This window comes from Prunus persica, chromosome G8, assembly GCF_000346465.2.
Source record: "Prunus persica cultivar Lovell chromosome G8, Prunus_persica_NCBIv2, whole genome shotgun sequence".
In the NCBI taxonomy this organism is placed as follows: Eukaryota; Viridiplantae; Streptophyta; class Magnoliopsida; order Rosales; family Rosaceae; genus Prunus; species Prunus persica.
Genome location: NC_034016.1, coordinates 10585311 through 10600311, shown reverse-complemented (window position 1 = coordinate 10600311; position 15001 = coordinate 10585311).

Genomic DNA, 15001 nt, shown 5'->3' with positions numbered 1-15001 from the left:
TTTCGTTCCTCTTCGTTTATAAAAGAACTTGCGACGTGGAAAATGTATGATGACGTCGTATTTTTTAACGTTCAGATTATATATCTCGTTTTTTAGACGTCGGTATTATGGGATTGGAGTCGTGTTATTCTGAATTACATGGCGGTTCTTAATCCTTCACCGACGTGATATCCTGAATAATTGCTTCACAATAGCGTCGTGGTTCTTCATTGTTACGTTGCTTTAAGACGTCGGTAAATATGCTGAATAACTGATTCACAATAACGTCGTGTTTTATTTGAACGTAGAAAGTGAAGAAATCGCATTACAATATATTACAAAATTAATGTCATACACTGCCAATTACATAAGCATCATTCAATCCAGATATCTTCACACCCATCTCGAATATTTTGACCGCCTAACTCACCTACCAGTTCATCAAATGTGTCAACATTTGGCATCCCTCTAGTAAATGGCTCACACTCAATTATCACATCACCTAAGACTTCATCACCAATAACATCATTATATTCTCTATTAGGCATTGATAACACTACCGACCAACCACGATGCATCGGGTCGTCAACAAAAAATATTTGTTTGACTTGAGAAGCCAAAACAAATTGGTCATTCCTATGTCCAATTTTACTCAAATCTACAAGGGTAAATCCAAGTTCGTCGACTACAAGACCAGAACTATCTATCCAATCACACCTAAAGACTGGGATTGTAAACTTTTGGTAGTCAAGGTCCCAAATTTCTTGAATGACACCATAGAAACCCATATTTGAGAGAATTGAGTTTTTATCCTTGGCACTAGCAACTTGCATGGTATGTGCAAGTAAATAAACTCCACTATTTTGAGTTGTCCGCACATCATCTTGTGCCTTGATATTGAATTTAATACCTTTAATAAGATAGCTCCTATATAATGGCACTGACATGTTTGGACCAGCTGCTAGCCACCTTAAATTTTCTGATACGCCATGATTGTCTTCCTCAAGTTCACTTTGAACCTGCAAATTAATCATATCTTAATTCAATCTAACATATAAATAAGAAGAAAATTAAAAGAGAAATATGTTATTCAACAACATATACCTTGAAGCGTAGCCATTGAATGAAAGTGCTATTGTGCTTATCCTGCAGCCACTTTGTTCTCTTTCTAAATTTTGGATAAGCAGTCTTGATGTGAATCATATGTTGCCTACATGACACGAAAAATTCAAGCATTACGGTCCTAAATATAGAAGATAAACATAAGAAATAATTTAAAATAGAAACTTAAAGAATAAAGCTCATACGTACTCGATATAAGGTAGGACTTCCTCCGTATTCTCCAAGACATATAGATGTGCTTGATTCAACAGGTCCTGATCAACTACGCTCACTGTGCAACCTGATAATGGCTTTGAAAGTCCCATCTTTTGGCTTGAAGGCACTCCAACTGTACTAACATTAGATAAATGCTGAGTACAACACTCTACCGCTTCTTCAGCTATATACCGCTCAGCAATGCAACCTTCGGGACGAGTATGATTCTGAACATACCCCTTCAGCACTTTCATATATCTTTCAAACGGATACATCCACCTAAAATATACTAGCCCACATAGACGAACTTCTCTGACAAGATGTACTACTAGATGAACCATGATATCAAAGAATGAAGGGGGAAAGTACTTCTCAAGCAAACACAGAGTAACTACTACATCTTCTTCCAACTTATCTAGCTTGGAAACATCAACAGTCTTTGCACATATAGCATTGAAGAAGAAGCACAAACGAGTTATTGCATACCTTGCAGGCTTCTCCAAAACAGAACGAATTGCCACAGGGAGCAATTGTTGCATTAAGGTATGACAATCATGTGATTTAAGGCCAAGAAGTCTTGAATCTTGTAAAGATACAAGATTTTTAATATTTGAAGAATAACCTTCAGGGACCTTCATACCATAGAAAGAATTGCAAACCTCTCTCTTCTCTGCTCTTGACAAATTCCAAGGCCCAGAAGGCAAATGAGTACGTCTTTCTCCATACTCGGGTTGCAAATCAGTTTTGACTCCTATGTTCAATAAATCTAATCGAGCAGCAATCCCATCTTTATTTTTTCCAGGGATCTCCAGCAATGTACCAATAATACTATCGCAAACATTCTTCTCAATGTGCATGACATCTAGGGCATGCCTCACAGGAAGGTATTTACAATACTCGAGATCAAAGAATATTGATTTCTTCTTCCAACAAACTCTGTCACCATTTTCAACCATATGCAGCACTTCTTCTCCGGTTAATGGCTCGGGAGGTATGCCATATTCAGGTTTCCCATTAAAAGCTGCACGTTGCCTCTTATATGGATGATTGATTGGTAACCATTTTCTATGCCCAATGTAACAAATTTTGTGGCCATTTTTCAACCTGTGACTAGGTGTATCATCGCCGCATATTGGACAAGCTTTATATCCTTTAACAACACAACCAGATAAGTTTCCATAGGCGGGGAAATCATTAATTGTCCACATTAATGCAGCTCTGAGTGTAAAGTATTCTCCATTATGTGCATCATACACTCCTCTAATCCCATCCCACAAAGATTTTAAATCATCAATCAAAGGCTCCAAGTAGACGTCTATATCATTTCCGGGTTGTTTAGGACCGGAAATCAATAAGGTTAACATCATGAACTTTCGTTTCATGCACAGCCATGGAGGGAGATTATATGTAACTAAGATAACCGGCCAACAACTATATCTGCTACTTAGAGAACTGTGGAGATTGAATCCATCAGATGAAAGAGCCAATCTCAAGTTTCTCGGCTCATTACGAAACTCAGGCCATTTATCATCAAGAAGTTTCCAAGACGGGGAATCCGCCGGATGAGACATCTGACCGTCAATTGATTTTCTAGCAGCATGCCAAGTCAAACTCTTAGCTGTCTCATGTGATTGAAACATCCTTTTAAACCTTGGAATTGGAGGAAAATACCACACCACCTTCGCTGGCACACCCTCTTTCAAGATTGAATCTTTGCCTTCCTTCCACCTTGAGATACCACAAGTAGGACAATTAGTTGAATCCTCATACTCCTTCCTATACAAGATGCAATCATTGGGGCATGCGTGCATTTTCTCATAACTCAGCCCCAATGCACACAAAGTCTTTTTAGCCTCATACATAGAGGTTGGTATTGTATTTCCTTCTGGAAGCAAATCGCTTTGAAGTATCAATAATTCTGTAAAACAGACATCACTCATCCCATGTTTTGCCTTCAAATTATACAACTTCACTAATGCCGATAACTTCGTGTACTTTCTACAACCAGGGTACACTGGTTAATCTCCATCCCCAATCACATTGGCAAACTCATACGGATCGGAACCAAAATCATTATCATCCATATCAATTTCTTCAGACACAAAACTGTACCTACTATGGCCATCATCTTCTTCAACATTTCTACTAGCATTAGTAGTTGCTTCCCAAGGTTCTCCGTGAAATGTCCAATTCTTATAGCTTTGGTCAATTCCATTAAAGTATAAGTGATCCCTTATAATTCCAACCCCAAACAACTTCAAATTAACACATTTAACACATGGACAACGGATATGTGTTGTAGTTAGAAGATTTTCTACAGCAAAGTTCAAAAATGCTTCCACCCCAAACTCATATGCCTTCGATCTTCTATCCGAGTGCATCCATGACTTATCCATCTCCGACACTATAACCTATTATCTATAATAAAGTGAAAATACAGGCAATGACCATCACTATAGCAGATTATACAAAGATCTAATAGCAAGTAATACACAACAGAGACGACGAGTTTTAAACAAAAACAGACGTATTTGGCATATATAGACGACGGATTTTCAACAGACGTCGTCTACTATAAGTAATACAAACGACGGTTTATGAAAACACCGTCGTGTATAATTAGTACAACGACGGTTTTTTCATAAACCGTCGTGTAATCGTCGTCGTATGCCTAAAAAGGCGTCGTGTCTCAGTTTATTTTCAAGAACCCAAAACCCATTAAGAACACAACATATATATGAAACTAAGCAAGAAAACAACATATACATGAAACCAAGCATGAAAACAATAAATCCATTCCCAATTCAACATAACATAGGGTGATTAAAAGATCCAACAAAATTAAATCCATTCCCAATTCAACATAACAGATAATGTAATCCATGAACCCATTAAACAGAAAATCCATGAACCCATACTTATAAGCACATTATTAACAGATCGCAAAGCATATACCTAAAACCCTTTAACAAAACAACCTAATATCATTCAATGAATTTACAAGGGGAAGATAGGGTTTGTACTTACAGGTTGGACGAGCTCACAGATTCGACGGAGCAGAAGTGACAGAGCAACTTTTAATTAGAGCAGAAGTGAGAGAGCGAAATGTTATGTTGCACGAAATCTGAAAATTTTAGGGTTCAGGGTTAGAAGAATAAGAATAAGAGCCAAATATAAAAAAATTTAGGACGCGCGAAAATTTTTAGAGCACACGCTCTTTAAAACGTCGAAAGAAAAACCATGGCGAAAGTTCTACAAGAACCGACGTAAATGTAATATTCCACGACGGAAACACTGAACGTAACGCCGTTTATTTTGACGCTTCATTTTTCGGATTAATTTTAAATTTATTTTCAATATTTTGATATAAGACGACTGAAAAACCACGTCGGGGTTAAGAAATTGAAAACGTTGTAAATAATAATACACGACTTACATATTAAAATGACGTCGTTTAACGCAGAAACCATGTCGGATAATTTACTGCACGATGTAACATATGTATTCCACGACTCAACCACCGTCGTTAACAATTAATACCCTAAACCCTTAAAACTAAATTATATAATTTTAAAAATTAAGTTTATAAAAGGGTTTATGGTTTTACAGCCTAATATATACCCTAGACTACCCAAAAATTATACTTTAAAAATAAACCCCAATAAATAACAACCTTAATCTCTAAACCCTAGACTCTAAACCCTAAACCATAAAACTAGAAGTGATTTTATGACTCATCAAAACAATTTTGTTTTGGATGTTCATTTTAAATTTTTGTTATTCAAAATGAATTTTTTCAAGCTTTAGGGGGAAGAAAATATATCAATGACTTCATAGGAGTTGACTTTGCATTTTTCTGATTTATTTTAAATTTATTTTGAATATTTTGATATAAAAATAATAAAATATTCTTATCACAACAACAAACCACGTCGGTGTTAATAAATTGTAGACGTTGTAAATTGTAAGAGACGACTAAGTTGTTAAAATGACGTCGTTTAAATGAGAAACGATGGCGGATATTTAACTATCCGACGTAAAATATATATTCCTTGACTTAACCGCTGTCGTTACAAAGTACTACCCTGAACCCTTAAGAAATTGAAGACGCTGTAAACCATAAACGACTCCATTGTTCAAAGAACGTCGTCTAAATATCCTTTTACGTCGGATTTGTTTAAAACGAAACCACAAAAAACGACGGCTTTTGACTTTATTACGTCGTTGGAAAATTATTACACGTCGGTAACGCATTTTGTATGTTTGTTTTTGTTTTTACTTTAAGAAAACCTCAACAAATTTTTACATTATATATTATAGACAAAATTTGTACATTATACATAAATATCAAGTGTTCAATAATTCCCCTATTCCAGTTGAAGGCAAACAAACTCTGCCCATTCATTCCGGACTTCATCAATTGCTTCTTGGGGGTATGGCTCTTCCTGTTTTCCCTTCGCATACTGCATAAAAACAATGACTATTAGGGTTTATAAATAAAAGGAAATTCAATCACAGACGACCATAACCGACGTAGTATATCTATTCAACGACGGTAATTTTACATGATCGTTGATAATACAAAAAACGACGTAAAATGTTTGAAGGTTATTTCTTCTTACCTTCTTCTCAAACCCCAAGGAAGGATCCATGATGATGTCCTTCATGAAGCGCATCACGTAATACCCGCATTCGACATTGCTGGGTTGCTTTGGTGTGCCTGACAGAGTTTTCCAAATGACTGCCTTACGGCCTGATCTGGCTATGTGGGAATTATAAATTTTTATGGCACTGTTCACGATGTTTTTGGCCTCTTCATCGACCACACGATATCCAGGCAGAGGATCCAGAAAATAGACTGTTTCCCTCTTTGCTCTTACAATCAGCAAGATCCAATGACGGCTGCACAAAATTAATATAAAAACGACGGTTATTTACAAAAACGACGTATTATAATATTTCACACGACGAAATAAAGTAGCAATCGACGACATTATATATTTATCACGACGATAAATAACTACCGACGTGGTTAGTCGTTTCAAACGACTCAATAAAATAAAACACCGACGTGGTTAGTTTATACGCTGTCATTTATTGAAAATCATAAAAACAAAATCCTGTTAAGGAGACTAACCCTGGATTGTAAGGCATGAGGAAAATCTGTTCACCGTCAATCTTCTGAAGTCGTGATGCTACCATTCGTGATCTGTCAGCTATTGTGCCAGAGCTGGCACTAACTGTAGCAGGGTCGATAAAGCCAACCATTGTGCACATATTTGCTCGTTTTAAAACATCGTGTAAGTACCTAAATATATAAAATAATATAAACAAGTCAGCGCAAAAAAAACACACGACGGTTATGTATAACAAAACGACGTATTATAAGGTTTCACACGACGTACTGAAATAGACAACGACGTTATAATAAATTTATCACGACGGTACATACTAACGACGTGGTTAGTTAGTTAAGACGACGCAATAAATAAACCAACGACGTATTATTTTAGAATGACAAACCTCATATATAGAGCAATGACTGTAGCTCCTATTTCCTCCATGCCTGCAAATTGTGTAATATCTTCAGGCAAGAGGAAGGTATCGCGCTCTAGACCAAAGACCTCCTTATCAATTGTAAAGTGCAGGGTCTTATCCTGAGGCACGAGTGTCGTTTCCACATAACGACAAAGGGTTTGTAAAGAAGATGGCGCCTCCATATTTGAATAATCAACAACTTTAGTAACCTGTTTAAAGAAATAAAAAAAATGACGTGGTAATTCAATAAAAACGACGGTTTAAGGAATAAAACGTCGTCTGAAAACAATTTAAACGACGGTGAAAAAACCGTCGTGGTGAATTATTTATTACGTCTTAGAAAACAATTCCGCCGTCTAAGTTGTAAACAAACGACGGTTTAAAGAAAAATATCGACGTCTGGAATTTTGAAAAACAAATAAAAAAGGCAAAGTTATGTGAACATACCTGGTCGTCATCTTCTTTCTGCTTTTCATCTTGTTTTTCTTCTTTATTCTCTTCATCTATGATGTCGGGAATGATTAACTCCGTCGTCTAAAAACCACAAAATTTTAAAAATAACGACGTTTAATGGCGTGTAAAACAAGTAAACTAAATACGACGTGGTATTGAAATACAAACGACGGTTTATTTTTAAAATCGTCGTGGTATGTATTTCAAACGACGGTTTTATTAATAATAACGACGTCTAATGGTTTTTAAAAAAACAGAGAATTCAAAGTTCAGATATGTTACCTTTTCTTCCTGATGTTTCCCATTTTTGGCAGTATCATCCTCAAAATGCTGGGATCTCACATCACCTCCAGAGCAGCTTGCTTTGTCAGACATTGGATTTTTGGGACTTTGGCTAATTCTGGGTTTAAGCATGCTTGGATCAAAATTGGGAATTAATTGGGAAAGCTGACTCAGGAAATGCTCCCTCTCAGCCTCTACCAATTGTTTCGTTCTAGCCTCCATCCTTAAAGCCTCTTCCCTTGCCTTAGCCTCCATCTTTCTAGTCTCTTCTTGAAGGAGAACTCTTAAACTGTCCTTCAAACGGTCGTCAAAGCTCACTCTCTGTGGTTTGGGTAAATTGAAATATTGCTTTGGTGAGATCCCAGCACCTACTCCTCTGACTCTGCCTGGATGCTCGGGGCCCAAAGCCATGGTCAGCACATCATTGCTGCCAGAGACGGTGACTTTGCCTTCCGAGACTTGTTTTTGCAAATCATCCTGAAACAAAGATATATAAAAAAGTAAGAACAAAAACACACGACGGTTATTTATATACAAACGACGTATTATATAATTTCACACGACGCAATAACATATAAATCGACGTTATTATAATTTATCACGACGGTAGTTATACCGACGTGGTTAGTTTTTTAAAACGACGAAATTAATAAACCACCGACGTCTTATGTAACAGAGGGATGATTCAATATTCACACCTTTAACGACGTTGTTTAAAACATTTCGACGTAGTAATTTAATACAGACGACGCGAAATTGAACCACCGACATCTTATGCTATAATTACAGAAAACAGAGTTGTGATTCCTATTTAGACCTTTAACGACGTGTTTTAAAAAATGTCGACGTGGTAATATCATTCACACGACGCAAAATATAACATAAGACGTAATAAGAATTATTCACAGTTTAATAAAAATTTAAAACAGAGTGAGTAGGCTTACAATTAATTTTGCTTTCTCTGCCACCTTTGGATCAGGGATGTTACCATGTTTGTCCTGTCTAGCTCTCTTCCATAAGGTAGATCGATCAATTTCTACCCCAGGCATGGTTTCCTCTAATTGATCTTCCAAACCGGCATATCCTTTTCGAGACAATCGATGATTGTACTCGAGTTTCTCCCTAATCTGTGCATGTTGAGAATGCACAGACTCAAAATCTTTGGATAGCCTTGAAGCTACAAAGGCATCCCATTGTGCTTTCTCTATGAATTTATATGTTTCAGGAGGTTGGCTTAATCTCTCCCTGTCATTGGTGTATGGAAGGATATAATGCCTCGTTAGTGTAGACTTGAAATCCTTCCATTTCTTGGCAGCAGAAGCTAAGACAGAGTTCTTGCCCCCTTGACCCACTACAAAAGCAATGTCAACTGCTTCCCAAATCTGCTCCTTTATATCCTTGGGGATTTGAGCCCATTTCAAGTCCACAAGTGGGACTCTGGAGTGTGCCAACACACCAATATAGGACTGCATCTCACTGTGTGCTTGGCCAATTCCTTTCCCCCTTTTATTGTACTCAATAATTGGCCTCAGTTTCTGAAGTTTTCTCTTCACAACACGAGGCATTGTGCTCATACCTCGACCAGCCTTTGAATCATCAGAGATTGTTGTCGCGCTGGTTGGTTCTGTATCAGCAGATGATGAAGCAAACTTCATCTTCTTCGAAGACTTCATTATCTTCGAAGACTTCTCTTGAGGAGGTACTTGCTCCTTACCTCCATTTTTCTTGGAGCCAGAATCCTTACTTTGGTCTTGGTGAGAAACCATTTTTACAGACAAAACTGCAAGTGAAAATATTTCAAGAAAAGATTAAGAACACAAACGACGGTTATTAATAAAAGACGACGTATGATATGATTTTAAACGACGCAATGAAATAATATCAGACGTAATAAATGTTTAAAACCAAGGTAATTAAACAACGACGAAATAATTAACTACAAACGACGTAATAATTAACTATAAACGACGGAATATTTATATAACGTCGTGGTATTGATGTTCACACGACGTCAGTAGTAATATACCGTCGTCTATATAAGGATCCAAAACCCTTCTTTCTTTCTCTGTGAATGTTTGATTGCAGATTTGATTTTTCTGAACCATGGTTTTTGTTTTCTAATTTGATAAAATACAAGGCCAAGAAAGAAAGTTTTGGAATCTTATATAGACGACGGTATTTTAATATGACGTCGTGGTATTAACATTCACACGACGTAAAATAATAAGATACTGTCGTCTATATTAGATACCAACCCTAATTTCTTTTTCTTTATATTTTATCAAATTAGGGAAAAACAAAAACCATTGTTCAGAGAAATCAAACCTGCAATTAAACAAGCAAATAAAAAAAAGACTATAATTTTAAAAATAACTTTGTCAATTTTCAAACGACGCTAGAACGACTGACGAACCGTCGTGGTCTACATATTTAACCACGTAAATAAGAAGCTACCGTCGTCTTATTTAGTTGAGGTAGTTGTCTTCAAAGTTGGAAACTTTCCCTCTTTGTCTGTATATTTTTTCGAACTTGGAAAGAAGTAAAATGATTTTGGCCAGAAAAAAGGTAAAAAGATTTTTCAAACAAAAAACGTATGAGCATGCAAAACAGCAACCAAAATAGTGAAAATGAAAGCTTACCTTTTGCGTGCAATGAAAGCAAGAGGAAGACGATCGATGTTTAAGTTCAGAGACGACGAAGAGGACGAGAGGAAGACGATGAGATACTCTGAAAGTGCTCTGACAAGGAAAAAAGTCTAAAAGTTTTCTCTGGGAGATTGAAATTTTTAATCGGGTTTGGAAACAGTGCATGTGTAAGACAGGTACACGAAAAGTTGCTTACATATAAACCATTTCAAAAAATAATACGGCGGTTAACATATAACTACGACGTATAAATTTACAAAATACGACAGGAATCATTTCATTTAACGTCGTTAGGTTTAATATAACCGACGTGGATTTTAATTTTTAAATTATGAATAGAATTTTTTTTCCCGTGACCTTTCAGTTTATTTTTCAATTACAGTGCGTTCAGAGACGACGAAGAAGACGAGAGGAAGACGATGAGATACTCTGAAAGTGCTCTGACAAGGAAAAAAGTCTAAAAGTTTTCTCTGGGAGATTGAAATTTTTAATCGGGTTTGGAAACAGTGCATGTGTAAGACAGGTACACGAAAAGTTGCTTACATATAAAACCATTTCAAAAAATAATACGGCGGTTACATATAACTACGACGTATAAATTACAAAATACGACAGTACGTTTAACTTCGGACGTGGTAAATAAGTACGACAGTAGTGTTGTAGGTACCGTCGTAGTAAACTCAAAAATTAAAGTACATAAGTAATAACTCGCGTCATGGTAGATCATTTAACACGTCGGTTTTATTAATGTACCGACGTGGATTTATGTAATATACGTCGGTCATAACGACGTTGATTTTAAAATTTAAACGGCGGTTTTTTTGTAAGGACCGCCGTTGGTTTTAAAAATTTATTCTATAAATTTGTCGCTTTCATTCATTTTCGGTTTACATTTAGGGTTCCAAGTTCTTCCTCTCTCAGAGACACTGTCTCTCACATCTCAAAGACAGTAATTTGGATGTCTTTCTCAAAGAGAAATTGAGCTTACTCGCATCAAATCTATGTCCACAAGAAGAAGCTTGTCAACTAGCCTTCTCACTTCCTTGATCAAGCCTGATAGGACATTTAGTGCTTCTGAATACTCCTTGCTTTCCATCAAAAGAGATGCAAGCCTGGCCTCCACTCGCTGTCGAAGGAAAGTTCGCTTCTCAGGGAAATCTGAAGATCAGATGTGCCTGATCATCCTCTGCTTGATTTTCTTGGCTAAGAAGATCCGTCAGATTTGTGATAGCCTCTTCCTTTATCCGTAGAGCTTCAGAAGAAGAAGATGGGTTTCAAGAATGCGATAAAGAATAGAAATGGCATCATGAATGCGATAAAGCATGAGCAATCGAATCAGTGCTTTGAACTATACTCTGAACTATACAAGTCAATGCTTTGAACTATACAAGTCCTGCAGAAAGATAAAGGACCAAACTGTTAAAGAAACTGAAACTATTAAAGAAACCATAAACTAACACGACGCAATATTTGTTTTGCGACGTGGAATCTTTTCATTTAACGTCGTTAGGTTTAATATAACCGACGTGGATTTGAATTGTTAAATTATGAATAGAAATTTTTTTCCCGTGACCTTTCAGTTTATTTTTCAATTACAGTGCGTTATAAATAGAGTTTTTTTTCCGGAGGAAATTTAAAATGAAGGAAATTAATGTTCTGGATTATGTAAAGTTTCTTTTTTGGATGACAGATTTCAATTCTTGTCATTAAGTAGATCTACCGACGTAGGATAAGAAAATAAAGGAAAAAATTGTTAACAAAAATTCTTATTAAGACGACGGTTTAAATTAAAGGTACGACGTATAAAATTAATAAATACGACGTTAAATTTTATAGTACGATTTAAAGATAACGTCGTAGAACTATACGAGAATAACGTCGATATATTTATATTTTCCGTCGTTGTAAATTAATTTAATACGGCGACATTTTGTATTTTAAAGCCGTCGATTTGTTTGTAATTATACGGCGTCTTATACGAAAATTTCGTCGTGTTATTTTATGAGTAAAAACGGCGGCTTTTATTGAAATCGTCGTCTTTACTTTTTACGTCGGTCGATTCATAACTTCTGCCGTTCTTTGTTGGCTTTGATTTTACACTGCGGAAATCTGTTTCAAATAGACGTCGGTTTTTTAATTAGGTACGTCGTTGTTTTTGAACAGCCATTTGAATCTCCATTTTTAGTTGTCTAAGGTGGTATTACACGACGGTGTTTTTAGAACCGTCGTCTTTTTAAAAACCACGACGGTTTTCACTTAGACCGTCGTTGTTTTCTGGTCGTCTTTTTCACTTTTTGTAGTAGTGACTCCTTTTTTAGTTATAAAATGGAATGTAAGTGGATAAACTTGGAGTGGGGAAATCACCACTCTTGATAATTCATAAATCTTAATTGTAAATCCCTAATTTATACTTCATAACCCTAAACAATCTCCAAAATTTCAACATCCCACACATTTAAAGAAGAAAAGAAGACGAAAAATTGAAGATTACCTTATTTTGCTTTAATTAACTTTTCAAGAATGACAGGTTTGTTAATGGATTTTATTTGGCTGGGATGAGGTTATCACGTGTAGGTTAGTCTTTTTTTTTTTTTTTTTAATTTATTGGTCAGACTTTTTGTGGGGTTAGTTAATGAGATTTTATTTTTGACATAAATTTTGAATTATTAGATTAGACTACAATAAATGGCAGATATTAAACAAACTAAATCTTGCATCTTAAAATAAGAGTGTTGCTATTTCCACCCACCTGTCCTATTTTTACACCTATCTTATCTTCAAATTTGTAAAGACAAATTTACCCATTTGCAAAAAGACTTCTAAGGACTTAGAGAATAGGATTAAACAATTGCCTCAACCTTAAAATTGAAAAAGTTAAATAAATAAAAAATCTGAAGCACAAATATCAAACGTCAAATTTCTCGCTTCCCAAGTACATGCGCCTTCTGTTTTTTCTTTTTCTTTTCTTTTTTTGATCAGAGTCTTCAGCTTCTTATAGGAAAACTGAGAACAGCTAGCAGCTTGTAACTATGGGCGATTCTTCAAATTTCCTATCTCATATTATTGCACATTCTCTACCATCCACCATTCCCAAATCTGATTGGTTTTCAACATAAGTTATGTTCATAACTCGTGAAAATGAAATAATCATATCCCAGCATTAATTCATCCCATTGGCATTTGATTAAAGAATAAAAGTTTCTTCAATCGCCCAATTTTTCCTCATTGGAGATATATTCTTTTGTATCGTCTTGTTTTAAAAGAAATATAAATCACTTGTAAATAGAGAGAAGTTCAATTGTTTGTGAAATTAAAGTGCAAGAAAGAGTGAGATTTTGGTGGTCTATAAACATATAAAGATTCAGACCATTTGTTTTAAAAGTCAAATTCATACTATTTGTTCTCAGTTTTCATAGCTCTTGGAAGAAAGATTTGAAAAAACTAAGAACAAATAATCCGAATTCAATGTACAGAGGCAATTTATTTATTTATTTATATCTAATTGTGATATGCCAACTTTTCAGCCATTAGATTAAATTTAATTGACATCACTAGTTAACAGACCTCTTTAACTTAAAAGAGAATTTGCTTGAATTAATAATTAAAGGGTGTTTTAAGAATAATGATAGGTGGAAAGATATGATTCTGTTTGTTCAAGTTTACCTAGTAGGTAGGAAGATAAGGTAAGTGGAAAAATAGGACAGATGGGTGGAAATAGCAGCACTTGAAAATAATTATAATTTAATTTAATTAACTTTGCTATTCAATTTTTTCTCTCCTCATCATTTATGTTTTCACATCTTCCTAAAAGCATCAACATTCTCTCTCACTACATCTTCTTCTTTTACATGACTTTCCATTTTTTTTTTTCTCTCTTCAATCTTCTTTGGCCTTTGAAATAACGTCAAAGTAGTCAACACACCATTTGCCTCCATAACAATAAACAACGAACCCAACAAGCCAAATTTCTAGATATTAATATACATGGAGAATTTCCACCTAACCAAAATAAAAAGAAAGTAGGTAGCACAACTTCCTCTAAGCTAAACGTCCTTTATCACATGGATCATATCCAGCAGCCAAAACTATATTTTCACGTGGGCCTTACTAACAAGCCAAATTTCCTACAACCATATGCTACCCATTTCCAAAAGGATTAGAATTATTATTATTATTATATATTGCCCTTCTTGTATAAATCAATAAATTTAAGCATTTTTCTCTTTTCTTGGAGTATAAACACAACTAGACAAGCCAGTTGCTTGTGAGTTTTTTTCCTGCTCAAATTCTAATCACATTATCAAGTTTTTTATTTCTATTGATTTTAATGAGTCTTTCAATTTATGTGTAGAGTACCAAAGGGAAAAGGCTTTAGAGATATTTTGGTAAATCGCTATTCAACTCCAAGTATGTATTTGTCTATCCCTTGTAATTTTTCTTGGTGTAGTATGTAATTGTTTATCCCTTTAATGCAATTGCGAACTTGTGTTGGTGAATTTTTAATTTAATTTTATAAATTTCAATATATATGATTCTCTATTGGTTTGATTAATATATTGCTTTGAATTGAATGCTCAATTTGTTTTGGTTTATAAGTTTGAGAAGATGTTCATAATCTATGGAAGTTAACTAGGAAAATCTGTTAGCTGATCCCGGATTACGTAATCAAATATTGAGTTACCATCCAAATGTTCGAGACCAAGTTTGAAGAGTTTATCTCCAAAAGGGTCGTTGTCAACCTCGAGGGCATAATTTTTCTTACAAAAATTTTGTAGCAAAATAAAGAA